This window comes from Euprymna scolopes, chromosome 21 (assembly GCF_053919585.1).
Source record: "Euprymna scolopes isolate OS-2025 chromosome 21, ASM5391958v1, whole genome shotgun sequence".
In the NCBI taxonomy this organism is placed as follows: domain Eukaryota; kingdom Metazoa; phylum Mollusca; class Cephalopoda; order Sepiida; family Sepiolidae; genus Euprymna; species Euprymna scolopes.
In genome coordinates this window covers 66046907-66062198 of record NC_136502.1, presented here as the reverse complement: position 1 = coordinate 66062198, position 15292 = coordinate 66046907, and the positions used below count along the sequence as shown (strand labels likewise).

At 34.2% G+C, this 15292-nt stretch overlaps 1 long non-coding RNA gene across 1 annotated transcript in view; it reads right to left on the bottom strand.

Annotated features, from left to right (window-relative positions):
* Positions 1–4790: 4790 nt before the first annotated feature.
* The window catches only part of LOC145242430 (uncharacterized), a 90363-nt gene continuing 79861 nt past the window's right edge, over positions 4791–15292 (bottom strand). Inside the window, exon 2 of the long non-coding RNA XR_013862731.1 lies at positions 4791–5852. This is a non-coding gene — a long non-coding RNA (uncharacterized LOC145242430). The remainder of the gene's footprint in view (positions 5853–15292) is intronic.

The following is a 15292-nucleotide window of genomic DNA, read 5'->3' as shown; positions in this document are numbered from 1 at the left end:
TGTGTCATTTCTGAAAAGAAAGAGCAAAATATTTGAGAAAAATTACTTTTCTCAAATGTGTTTTTTCTATACTCCAACAGATTTTATTTGTGAAAGGTGATGTGACACATGAAAACACATTACTTGTTTTTCCTGGGTTTCTCATGCAACTAAAGCTATTTCCTACTAAATGTTGTACAGCATTCACTTTGGATGGGTTGAACCATCTTCATTCAAAGAAGGAAATGCCAAGGGAATATTAAATCCACTTTTAGATCTTCAATATTAAATTTACTAAAAAATAATAAAATCAGATGAATTTATTTCAGTTAGTTCTAATTGATTAAGTGCCTCGCTTTTCAAAAGAATATTTTCATTATGAGTTACATCTATATGAAAGATCTTTTAAAAATTAACAAAAAAATTTGCTTTGCTTCCAGAGACTGTGTCTAGGTATTTTTACTTACTTTTCAAATAAGTAACCTTACCACAATATTATTGAAATTATTACTTTCAAAGACCATGCCTTTATCAAGTCATTCTTGAGGTCTTCATATTTTGGATTTTTTCATGCACAGCTTTCATAGTCATTTGGGATGGTTACATCTATAATGAGATGATTCCAGTATATATAACATGATAATGTCTGGTTTGATGTCATTAACTTTCATTATTTTTTAAAATTTTCTCATCATTTTGTTCAAGCTGGGATTGGGGCATCCTACTGAATGCAAGATATTCACCTAAAGATTCTAACTGCCCTTTTTAGTGCAATTGTTTGTATCTCTTTTGCCTGATAGTTTTTAGAATTCTTTTTTATGAGTTCAGTTGTTCATATAATTACTGGAATAATGGAGATCTTCCTAAGATTCCTCTTTCTTTTCATGTCGTACATAAGACATTGGTATTTTATCTTTTCATGTCATACATAAGACATTGGTATTTTATCTTTTCATGTCATACATAAGACATTGGTATTTTATCTTTTCATGTCATACATAAAACATTGGCATTTTTTCTTTTCATGTCATACATAAGACATTGGCATTTTATCTTTTCATGTCGTACATAAGACATTGGTATTTTATCTTTTCATGTCGTACATAAGACATTGGTATTTTATCTTTTCATGTCGTACATAAGACATTGGCATTTTTTCTTTTCATGTCGTACATAAGACATTGGCATTTTTTCTTTTCATGTCGTACATAAGATATTGGCATTTTTTCTTTTCATATCTACATAAGACATTGGTATTTTATCTTTTCATGTCATACATAAGACATTGGTATTTTATCTTTTCATGTCGTATATAAGACATTGGTATTTTTTCTTTTCATGTCATACATAAGACATTGGTATTTTATCTTTTCATGTCATACATAGGAAATTGGTATTTTATCTTTTCATGTCATACATAAGACCCTGGTATTTCGTTATATTTCCCCCTCTCAGCCCTGTTTAACCCAGCATCATTGAGGACACTAACTTCTATTAAGGTTGCTTCTTTCTCCTTGTCCTATATCACTGTTAGGTTTAATAGCTCCGTTTTCAAGGTGCATAGCTGTAGAAATTGCGTAGTCATAGTGAATGGTGTTTGACTTATTTCCAACAGTTCTTGCCAGTATATGTTCCCAGGACTTGTTGCTGCATTTCAATATTTAACTTTTTACAGATCATCCAGTGGAGATATTCCGCACTATTATATAGTAGCCATCCATAAGCAAGACTTTACAGTTGGATGTTAGGTGACTCACACTCACTTCAGAGTGGTAGAACCTGCGCTTATTGTCATTCTCATAACCAGTCATCTTTTTAAAAGCATTGATCATCAAACTTTAATCTTGGACAGCCATTATAATCCTCTCCTGATCATAGTGGAGTGATCATCTTTTTAGCAAGTCCATAAAACCTTGTTTATGCTGAGTGAATTTATCCAGAAAATACTTGGCATGCTGTAAGTTGGCTCATTCTTTCTCTTTTTTGCAATGGAAATTCTTGGTGAATTTTTGGTGTCTCTTTGGGCTATTTCCATAGCAGATTTGTTTTCTGATTCTGTTTCATTTGTAAGACAGTTTTGTCCAAAATGTTTGGTCAGTTTCATGATAGAGGTTGTTGCTGGCTTTTATGATGTTGATCCACCATTTTTAGGTTTATATTTTAAAAGCTCATCATCTATTGCCTAGTACTCATAATAGTGGCACAATGCTGATGGTCGATTTCTAAGAAACCCATATTTCCTGCTCCTCTGGGCGGATACAATCTAAGCAGACAATGGTTTCTGTATGTTATTCTGTACAGTTTCAATATTTTCCATGTTTTAGTGTCTAGTCTGCTTTGTGGCCAGTCAACGATGCCAAAGTTGTATGTTATCACAGGCATATCTAGTTATAGTTTTTGTTTGTACAGATGTTCCTTACATGACAAATATTCATTGCCAATTTTTTCTCTCATCTTATGTTGAATTGAATCGTTCTCTTCTATACCAAAGTATTTGTATTTTTCCTGTTATTCTGGATCCTTGATATAAGTATCTTCATCAAGTGCATGTTTTCTGTTTGGACCTTCCGGGATTGTGAAATCGCACTTATATCTTTAAATTAGATTTCATAAGAATAAGTTTGCATTCCATGTTTAAAAAGGATGTGTCCTCTATAGTATCAGACCTGACCAAATGGTTAATTGTAGGCATAGACCGATTAATGCCATCTAAAAAATTCCAACAAAAACCCAACAGCCAGCCATGGTTCTCCCCAGAATGTGCTGCTGCCATCGCACACAGAAATCACTTCTTCCATAGCTACCAACGTAATACATGTACTGAGACTAAAGCTGCTTTCAGGACTGCCAGCAACCACTGTAAAAGAATAATAAAAAATGCAAGAGAGCTATATGCTCAGTCCGTTAAATCCAAAGTTTAGAGCAGTGGCTTGGTTCCCACCAGTTCTAGCAAATAGCAAACAGGATCCTGAACAGATGTGTGCGTTATATCTCAACCATCATCAATGGACCTGAGGTCATCTCAACATCAGACAAGGTATTTGCCAAGAACTTTGCAGCTAATTCTATCCTATGCGACAAAGGCCATCAACTCCCCGTATTTCCTCCTATAATAGACAACACGCTATGCAACATACAAATATTTGTGTGTGAGGTTGCCAAGCTAATCAAAGAATCTTGATTCCAGTAAAGCAACTTGCCCTGATTGCATTCCAATTATAGTGTTGAAAAAGCTTCAACCAGAACTTGCGCCTAAACTTACAAAACTGTGTAAGCGTTGCTTTAAGAAGTGCTTCTCAACATCCTGGAAAACCTCATCAGTATGCCTTGTATTTAAGAATTTAGGTGATAAATCATCTCCCTCTCAGTACAGACCAATAAGTCTTCTGTTTGTCATGAGTAAGTTGCTGGAATCTATATTAAATAAAGAAGTAGTCAACCACCTCAGAAGAAATAACCTTCTTAGTGACATGCAATATGGTTTCCATTCTGTCAGATCAAAAGCAGATGTGCTAATGGTTATATCTCATATGATTAGTGAATCTCGACAAAGGCTTCATTTCTAGGGAAATTGCTTGACATATCAAAGGCCTTTGATAAGGTATGACATAGGGGCCTACTTCACAAGATTTCCAGCTACGGTAAAACTGGAAATGTTTTCTCAATTATTAAATCATTTCTCTCTGATAGGTTCATAAGAGTAGTGGTTGATGGACAGAAATCAGAGGCCTACAGTATTAATGCTGGAGTCCCACAAGGGTCCATCCTGTGCCCAATTCTCTTCCTGATCTACTTTAATGATCTCCCAAAACACATACTGAAATCATTCGTTGACATCCTTGCTGAGGACACAACTATCTATGGCAACACATCAAAGGTTGTAAATGCAAAGTTCTCTGATTCTCTCTCCTCTGATCTTGAGCAAGTGGTACAGTGGGGGAAAAGGTGGCTGGTTACTTTTAGTGCATCTAAAACCAAGCTCCTATCTTTACATCATCAACACTCTGATCTACATCTGGCATCAATGGAAATGGATGGCTCTCATCTTGGGGAGACTCCATGTTTTGACAAGCTTCTGGGATTGACCTTTACTTCTGATCTTAAATGGAACATGTACATCAAATCTGTTGCCAAGGTCACTGAAAAAATGGTAGGATCCTTCCATCGCTCCAGAAGATATCTCACTGCTGATGCAATTCTCTATCTTATAAAAGCTAAGTACATCCAAGGATGGAGTACTACTGCCACATCTGGGCAGGAGCTGCTAAAAACAGCCTAACCTGCCTTGACAGAGTACAAAATAGACTTTGTGGCTTAATGGGGGATGTCCTTTTCTCTTCCCTGCAACCTCTCTCCCACAGAAGAGATGTTGCGGGCCTGTCTTTGTTTTATCGTTATTTCCATGGCAAGTTCTCGTCTGAGCTCCAATCTCTGGTTCCCCCCTCACTAATCTTTCACGAAAAACACCTGTCTAGCTGAAACCACTGTCAAAAATTTTCCCCACTCTTTATCTGTGCCAAAATCAAAACATAGATTCCATGAACAAAGCTTCTTTCTTAGAAATGCACGCCTGTGGAACTCTCTTCCGCTTGCCTGTTTCCCACCTGACTACAACTTGGATGTCTTCAAGTCCAACATAAACAAATTCCTGATAAACCGCCCCCCCCCTCAGTAAGACACTTTATCAAATCTCCATTACTAACGATTACTACAATATTATCCCATCGATTACTGTACACGCAATAACACTTATCCCCAAGTGCCTTTGGGGCCTTGATAAGTGGTGACTACCATATAATAATAAAAAAAAGTTTTCTTTTATAGTTTTATTTAGCTTGAAAAGATAAATGGCCTTTTGAGACTAACACTTGATTACTTTTTTTTTTTTTCATTTTTCTTAAACTTTTTCTTGTAGGGGATGAGACATCCAACCAGATGTCTGACATTTACCCCTATTTTAGTGAGTCCAACCAAGAGATCTTTTCAGGATTCTAGCCGTCCCTTTCAGTGCAATCGTTTGTATTTCACTTGCACTTGGTTCACCGGGTATGCTTGCTATGTACTTTTTAAAGTTCTTTTTCATAAGTCCAGTTGCTCCTATGATGACTGGTATAATTGAAATGTCTTTTAATTTCCAATTTCGTTTCATATCATACACCAGTGTGAGATTGCATATGAATCTTTAGATTAGATGAGTTTCGAAATAACAATTGACACACTTCACAAGAATAAGGTTTCTCCCCAGTGTGAATTCGTATATGTGTCTTTAAAGAAGATTTTGCTGTAAATGCCGAGTTACAAAGTTTACAAAAGTAAGGTTTCTCACCAGTGTGAGTTCGCATATGTATTGTTAAATTTGTTTTCTTAGCAAATGAAGAGCCACATACTTCACAACAATGTGGTTTCTCACCAGTGTGTACACGCACATGTGTCCTTAAATCGGAGGCACTTGTAAATGATGAACCACACACTTCACAAGAATAAGGTTTCTCACCAGTGTGCGAGCGCATGTGTATCTTTAAGTGAGATGCCGTTGTAAACGATGAGCAACATAATTCACAAGAGTAAGGTTTCTCACCAGTATGAGATTGAATGTGTCTCTTTAACTTACTTGACGTTACAAAAAATGAGGTACAGACTCCACAAGAATAAGGTTTTTTGCCAGTGTGTCTATTCATCTTTGTGTTTAAATGAGATTTACTTGTACACAATTGATTATCTTTATGCCTTAAAAAAGATACAGTTTTTCATTAACAGACTCGTTGCTATTAGTAAATGAAACTTGTACATTGTGATTGGCATACTTCAAAAGAATAGGCTCTCTATCCAATATATGCAAAAGGTATTTTCATTTTCTCCATATTTGCGGTTTCCTGTGAATAAATAAGATATTTTATTTAAGAATAAATACATTAACATAAAGACATTAAATATATCAAATATTAAAGAATATCATTGTCTCAGTTTAGAATGATTCTTCCTTCACAGAGGCCAAAAAAAGATAAAGTATAGTACAAGAACAGATACTACACTTAAAAGTAAATAATGAGATTTGCATCAGGGACAGATTGTGATAAAAAAAAAATTGGATAAATTTTTACCTGGTTTCCACCTTAACATTTCCTTAAAAAAGACAACTTTTTATGCTGAAAACGAATATTGCATTTAAATTTTCTGTAAATAAGTAGTTTACCAGATGTTAAGCAATGTCATTTCTTATATTATTGCTGGTGGCCATCTTGGTATGTGCAAGCAAGTGCATAGTTTCTCTGGTTTGTGTGCCACCAGCAATAATATAAAAAAAGGATATTGCTTAACATCTGGTAAACTATTTACAGAAAATTTAAATGCGATATTCGTTTTCAGCATACCCAAAAACCTATAAAAGTCGTAATTTTAAAGGAAAATGTTAAGGTGGCAACCAGGTAAAAATTTACCAAAAATTATTAGTTTTTTTTTTTTAGATCTCTTTGGAGAATTTAGTATTACATATAAAATCTGAAGCAAAATACCTTTTAAATGGGCACATATACAGATTTCCAATATGGTTGCATAATTAAATGGAAATAGATTATTAGCTAAAAAGTTTAATGAAGTGTACGTTAACTGAAATGAAGTAAACACTTTTACAAATTTACAAAAAATAAATTTAAAAAAAAATATGCGTTACAAATCTAATTTTTGTGTTATCTCAACGAGGGGTGTATCAATTAATCAACAGGTAATCAGTAATCGGCCTAATCGGCTACTTTGCCCATTAATCGGTCAATTAGCCGATTAATTACTTTTCTCTTTCCTATTAAATTTAAATCATTTCATCATTGCCAATTGACTCATCAGATAACTTTGGCATAATAGCATAGTAACTGCTAATTTAACTTAACATTTTATAAGTGTATGTCCACTATTATGGCTTTTTGTCTTTATTAACTAAAATTACAAAATACAAAGCACAATTTCCAATTCTGAAATGAATATAAATAAACAATTAGATGAGAAAAAAGAAATGACCAAGTAAAAATTGTAATTCTTTAAATGAATAACTAGAAGCTGAAGTTCTGCACCTGATTCTGCTGCTCTCCTTCCTTTTCTATTCCTGCTCCCTGCCTCCTCTGCTCATAACCTCTTCAATATTTACAGTGGAATACTTTTAAGTTGTAATGTAGAAACAGTTTCTCCATTCTCAGAACACAGGCTGTTCCTCATAGGTTCATACACATTACCACATGTTCTAAAGAGTCTCTCACCCTCTAAGATGAAGGTGGTGCATATATTTTGAAGCCAGTTTACTCAGTAGTGGTAAGGTCTCCTGTGTCTACTTCCACCATTGAAATGGATCATTACCTTTTATGAGTATTTGTAAAGCTACATAATGATCAAGTTCTTTTGTGCACTTAAGCATAAGGGATTTATTCCTTTTGAGTTTAGATTGTGATTTTGTATTTCCCTTGTAGTTGCAGTTTCAATGTTTAACTCAGCTTTTACCTGCTCTAAGTTTTGATTTGTTACTGTAGGCTTATTTAAAGCTAATTCATCAAACAGGCTTGAAAGAAATACAGTTTTATTTTCACTTTGATCTTCTTGAGCCTCAACAAAGCTTGAAGTGTATCCTACTGATTCTGCTTCATTATAAATAGATGTAGAATCCAATTCTCAGTGTTATTCAAGTAGACATACACGAGGTTTTATTCTTTAGATAGGATGAAAATCTTGTTTCCGTTCATTCATTGAATTGTTCAACAGTGGTAAAGATTCCACTAACGTCAGAAATATTAGATTGGACAGCTTTTGAAGGAAATAACCTTAAAAGCTAAAATTATCATCGATATGATTGGAGTTCTGTAACTTGTTTCTTTGGTGATTTGTTTTTTCAAATGGATTCAGTAACTGGGCAATTTTTTTAACAAGTGCCCAATTGTTGCTAAGGTAGGAATTTTATAGCATCACAAATTCTTGTAGGTAAAAACAAAAACAAAAAAAAAAAAATGAATAAGTCTTATTTGTGCAAATAATTCTGTTTCACATTTATGCCATGAAAAAGTACTTTCTGATTAATGTTTACCAGATAAAAATATTCAGTTATTCTGAAAAACAGTCGTTTGCTTATTTTAAAACTGGTAAACATTAATCAGAAAGGACTTTTTCTGGGCATTTAACGTAAAGCAGAACCATCTCCACAAACCAAAAATAAATCAGCTATAAACAATCACAGTGTTAACTTGAACACAGCCAATAGAAAAATAAAGTTGTTAAAATAATAAAAACAATAGTATTTATGCAGAGAACTTTTTGGAAACCCATTTCTTAACATGGAGGAGAGGGTGGTTTTCTAACTAGTCTGTACTTTCACCTAACAATTTTACAAAAGTGATCTGTGCCACAAACATTGAAGGACAACTAAAGTTTTTTCTCTATGTGTTTGACTAGGAAACCACCTCAAAAGGATGAATGTGATCAGTGCCAAGCAAAGAATTCAACCGAATCGCAAAGAAATACCAATTGTATAAAGAACTCTATTGTTGATAACATGCAGTTCTTACTTTTATTAAAATTACATTGATGTGGATCATGTACGTTTACTTAATTACATCGCTATGATAAACCAAGTAAAAAACACTACATAAAATTATTACATTTTCTTGAGGATACTATTTAAGAAGTACATGATGTAAAGAGCTGACATTTGGATATAGCATTCTACAATATGTATTGATTAGGCATGAAATATTTCAGATCTTTTTTAGTTTTTGATATATGATTTTGAAAGTAGCATGTTTATGACATTTGGTACTTTTACTTTCTATTGTCTTCTTATACTAAGAGTGATGAAAGCATCTTTTCTGACATTTTTACTGGTTGTTTTGTGGGAGTTGTTTCAAATAGCCATGTTGTAATTTACACGTTTATGCTTCTGCACCCTCATCAGGGTAGTATATACTGCTGCTCATCAGTGAAAAGTAGATGTAGAATCTAACTCTCAATATGTTTTCTATGCCTATCTTTTAAAATAATTATTTGAATAATGGCTCTAGGAAAGTTGACATACACAAGTTTTTATCATTTAGATAAGATGAAAATTTTGTCTCCATTGATAACCTGAATTGTTCAACAATGGTAAAAAGGATTCCACTAAAGTTAGAAATACTAGAATTAGATTGGACAACTTTTAACAAAAATAACCTCACAGCTAAATTTGTATGTATTATCATTGATATTGTTGATGTTCTGTGACTTTCATCTTTCGAGATTTTTTTATATGGACTCGGGAACTGGATATTTTTTCAAACAAGTCCCCATTGGTATGTTGTTATGGTAGGAATCTTATGAACAGCACACAATTCAAGAGTTTTTCATTGCTCTTAATTTATTTTCAGCATATAATATGTTGAATTCCACCATGTGGTCACATATTGCATGAGTTTGTTTTTCTAAATTAAACTGATCTTGTATTTCAGTTAATTTGCTAATCACTAATTGAAAGCATTTAAAGTGAGAAACTGTATTTCAGTTAGATGTCATGGTTGTCTTCACAGCCTGAGTTACAATGTATGATAGTTATTCTAAATCACATTCCCTGATACCAGCAACCATATTTGTTCCTGATCCTACAAGAATAAAGTTTTATTGAAAATGTTATACTCATTCAGAACATTGTGCAATTCTTCACTTATTCTTGCCCCTGTGTGTGCACCAGGGAATGGAACAACTCTAAGCACAGCTCTGCACTGTTCAAAGTCATTTGAAAACCAATGACCTGTCAAACTCAGAAAGGGAGTATTATCTGTCGTAGCTTTCCAAATGCAGTTCATGAAATGCTAATTTCAGCAAGAAACAATTTTTGTTTTACTTTGCATTGCTTTTAGCATTACAAGCGTATGCTGCATTTTCGTGGACATCGACAATATTATATACCTAATGTGCTTCACCAAGTCATATCTTTTTCATTTATGGATCAATTTTTAAAAGAATTACATTGATGGAAAGATAATAGAATAAGCATTTCAATTATGTTAATTCATTTTTTTATACGTTCAATGTTTTTATGCTCCAAGTTAAAAATGAAAAACGGTAAAAAAATTATGACACCAAAAACGTAAACTGTTTTTCAATGTTTACATTTTATACATTATGTTTGGATACACATGCGTGGGGTGAAATTTTATAGGCTATATAAACAGAGGACTGGACTTTGATTTATATTTTTACGACCACAGGAAGCAAAGTTATGATCGAGCAAAGTTGACGAAGAATATTTCAAAATTGATAAGATAAATCGGTACATATCATCCATTTTCATATAGATAATAGTTTTAAAATTAATTTCATGTATAATATGTAAATATTTGATAATTATTAATTATGCGAAAATTTCTTTAAAATGTTATCTTTTATAGAAATTACAGAATATAGAATTTAACGGGAAAACGGCTTGCTATGCGCTGCCCAGCACTGGGCTGCCTACAGTCAGCATATTAACGAGTTTTGTTTGTATTATCTTAAAAATAGAAAACTGATTTTTCTGCTTTCAAAACGAAAGCAGAAAAAACAGTTTCATTTTTTATTCTGAGTTTGTCAATTTAAAAAAATTATTTTCAAGTTTTTCAAATTTGATTTCCAAACAATACCGAGCCAAAACTATTTTGTTTTTGTTGTACAATGTACTAAAAGCATTAAAAAAAAACACAAAATGTACATGTGTTTCTGTTATTTATATCAGTATTTATAGCTTCTTACTTGTACTTAAGGTAGAATTGTTTTTTAGTGGTAAAAAAATAAAAAATAATATATATATATATATATAAAACAAATAAAAGGTACTCATGCTACCATGCTGAAATAATAACATTATTTAGAAACCCATTATTAACATGGGGAGGAAAGAGCGTTTTGTTAACGATTCTGTACTTTCACCTAACAAATAAAAAAAGATATTGTGAAATTTGAATTTAACTTTATAATACTGTTTGAAAAAATAGCGTGGTAACAAAATAAGTTACTCTTCTACCTAATTGAATGTTTTTAGTGTATTTATTTAATGTAAAATGTTTGTTTTTTTCAACAATTAGTGTTGAGCGTTACACAAGCCTAAGTAAAATAGCCACATGGTATCTAATGTCTTTGAAATCTTGACAATGACTTCAAAAATATACAAAATACTGTTAAAAACCCAACCAATAAATGTCCTTGTGACATTTATTGAGTGTGTTTTAATATTTTGTTCAAATATTTTTATTTTTAACTCATTGTCAAGACCATTTTTTCGAATCCGTAAAACAAAACAGATTTTTTTTTTTACCTGAGGATATCTAAATAATAACAACAACAACAACAACAATAATAATAATTAGGTGGTTCGATAAAGAATTTCATTGTGATGCATTTTGTAAATTTTTATCTTGTTTCCACCTTAAACATTTTTCTTTAAAATGACTACCTCAGAAGGTTTCGGGTATACTAAAAACGAATATCACATTTAAATTTTCCGCTAATAAGTAGCTTTCTGGAAATTAAGCAATGTCATTTCTTATGTTATTGCTGGTGGCCATTTTGGTACGCGTGTTTATGCATAGTTTTTCGGGGTTGGGTATGCAAGCTCCAAGACATATAACATAAGTATAACGTAAGAAATGACATTGCTTAATATCCGGAAAACTACTTATTTTGCAGAAAATTTAAATGCGATATTCGTTTTCAGCATATCCTAAAAATATAAAAGTAATCATTTTAAATGTTAAGGTTGAAACAAGGTAGAAAAATTACCATTTTATTTCTTTGTTTACATAGTTGAATTTTCAGTAAAACAACAGAATAGAAATGACAAAAATTACAATCAACTGGTGAATATATAGTTGTTGTCTATCAGGATTCCTGGTATCCTGGTACTGTGAAAGTTACATTGAGGATTCATGTAGAGTACAATTTATGGTTGCATCTCAGAAAATAGGGATATATTTTGGGTCAGATAGAGAGGATTTACAAAATTGAAAATTGGATTGGTCCCAAAATGCATAAGTTCTGGTCGACTATGGGAATTTCCATCTTTTACAGAAATCCAAAATCTATATGAAAATTTTGTTCGATTTATTTCTAAGATTAATTCATATTTACTAAATTTTTCTTTTCTTTGACGAGAGTAGTAAATACTGGCTATGAATGCTCTTTAGGCATTCAATGTAGACAATGCATTGTGGATGCGTGATCAGCAGCTCCTGTTACTCTTGCTTCTCTTTATTTGTCACTTAGTCCTCATTTTTTGATGAGTGATTTTTCTGACAAAGGGAGAAGAAAAATCTGTATTCTAGGTTGGTAGTATTTTGTGTGAACAGTCGCCAGAGATGTCGGAAATTTTCTGTCTCTATGTCTATCCTTGTAGATATGTCACTAGTAAGGATGCTGGAGGTAAACGTTTTATCTGGGCTGATGTTATCCGGCTGATAGTCAGGGACCTGAACCTTGGAGGAGGCTGTCCTATCAGCAGGTGCAAAGTACTGGGGCTACTGTATTGCCATTTGGTGAATCGATTCTGGACCATGCAGTAGCTTCTGGTGGGGCTTCCCGATGCCATATTAGTGGGTAATTGTTATGGCTTTACCTTTTCATGTGCTACAAAAAAAAAGAAAAGAAAAAAGTTCTTTGTTTCTATTTCTCTCCCTCTGTCCTGCTCTAAGCAAGTCTGTCGACCTAGTCCACAAATCCCAAAAACTATCATGAAAAATTTCAAGAAAAAATACACGATTAAACCCAGATCTCCAACTTTCAACACAGACACCCACTACCATGTCTCCTTCTCCAACATCAGGGGTCTACGTTCTAACCTTTCAGACGTTGAAACCCAGTTACAGGAGACTAAACCAGACCTATTATTCCTAAGCGAAACTGGCATTGGACAGACTATTTCCCTAGATAAGTTCCTAATTAAAGGCTACTCTAATTTAACTTCCAAATCTGAGATCGCCATGGGCATGGAACATGTGCCTATATTAACGATGGCTTTCCATGGTATAAGGACATCTCCAAAGAAGATACTAACTTACCCTATATGTGCTTCTAGGTTGCACTTGCTCATACTACTGCATTTATATTTACTCTCTATCGCCACCACTACAGCAGAGTTAACTATCTTTAAAGCATATCTGAGTAAATTAACCACGTCCTATCTGCTTATCCTTCAGCTAACATTCATGTATGTGGAGACTTCAATGTTCACAATGTGGAATGGTTAACCCACTCAAACAAGACCAATGATGAGGGGAGGTTCTGTCACAATTTCTCCATTGTTTATGACCTCACTCAGATTGTTCATGAACCCACCTATGTGCCCGACACTGATGGCCAGTATGCAAGTCTCTTAGACTTTTTCTCACAACTTGCCCTGAACTATGTTCAGTTTCTGTTCTGTCTCCACTTAGATCTTCCGACTACTCTGTTGTATCAATTAAGATAAAAATGAAATGTAATCAGTCCTCTCCATTGTACAGTATATTAGTACTCTATGGCTGACTAGGATCGATTCCGTACATTTTTATCAGATCTACCTCTGCATTCCATGTTTAAAAAGGATGTGTCCTCTATAGTATCAATCCTGATAGAATGGTTAATTGTAGGTATAGACTGTTTCATACCATCAAAAAAATTCCAGCAAAAACCTAACAGCCAACCGTTGTTTTCTCCAGAATTTGCTGCTGCCATTGCGCACAGAAATCACTTTTTCCATTGCTTCTGACATAATGGAGGTACTGAGACTAAAGCCGTTTTCAGGACTGCCAGCAACCACTGTAAAAAAGTAATAAAGAATGCAAGAGAGTTCTATGCTCAGTCCATCAAGTCCAAAGTAGCTGAGCCGCTGCTTGGTTCCCACCTGTTTTGGCAAATAGCAAACAGAATCCTGTGCTCTATTCCAACCATCATCAATAGACCTGAGGTAATCTCGTCAGCATCAAACAAAGCCAAACTCTTCACCAAGAACTTTGCTAATTCTACCTTTTGCGACCAAGGCCGCCAACCCCCAATATTTCCTCCTGTATCTAAAAACACGCTATGTGATATACAAATATCTGTATGTGATGTTGCCAAGCTAATCAAAACCCTTGATTCCAGTAAAGCACCCGGCCCTGATGGTATTCCAATTATAGCACTTAAAAAAACTTTAACCAGAACTAGCGCCCATACTTACAAAACTGTTTAAACATTGTCTTAAGGAGAATTGCTTCCCATCACCCTGGAAAATCACATCAGTATGCCCTGAATTTAAGAATTCAAATAATCGCTCATCTCCCTCTCAGTACAGGCCAATAAGTCTCCTGTGTGTCATGAGTAAGTTGCTGGAATCTGTATTAAATAGATAAGTAATCAACCATCTCAGCAAAAATAACACCTTAATGACACACAATATGGTTTTCGTTCTGCTAGATCTACAGCAGATGTGCTTACAGTTATACCTCATAGGATTAGCAAAATCAGAAGCTCATAGTATTAATGCTGGAATCCCTCAGGGGTCTATCCTGGGCCCTGATCTACATTAATGATCTTCCAAATCACATCCTTACATCATTTGTAGGCATTTATGCTGATGGCACTAGCATCTATGGTAGCACTTCGAAGACCGTAAACAACCAAGTTCTCTCCAATTCTTTCTCCTCTGATCTTGAGTACTTGGTACAATGGGGAAAGAAGTGGCTGGTTACTTTTAATGCATCTAAAACCAAACTTTTATCTTTACATCATCAACGCTCTCGTCTTGGGGAGGCCTCATGTTTTGACAAGCTTCTGGGCTTGACCTTTACTCCTGATCTGAAATGGAATATGTACATCAAATCTGTTGCGAAAGCCGCTGGAAAAATGGTGGGATCCTTCTATCGATCCAGTAGATATCTCACTGCTGATGCAATTCTCTATCTATATAAGAGCCATGTACGTCCAAGGATGGAGTACTGTTGTCACATCTGGGCAAGAGCTGCTACAAAGGGCTTATCCTGCCTTGATAGAGTTCAAAATAAACTTTGTAGCCTCGTAAGATATGTCCCTTTCTCTTCCCTGCAACCTCTTTCTCACAGAAGAGATGTTGCGAGTTTGCTTTATTGTTATTTTCATGGCAAGTGCTCGATTGAGCTTCAATCTATGATCCTCCCTTGCCAAACTTTCACAAGAAACACTCATCTAGCTGAAAACACTATCAATAATTCCCCCCACTATTTATCTGTGCCCAAACCTAAACGTAGATTCCATGAACAAAGCTTTTTTCTTAGAACTGCACGCCTGTGGAACTGTCTTCCATTTTCCTGCTTTCCAGCTGACTACAATATGGTTGTCTTCA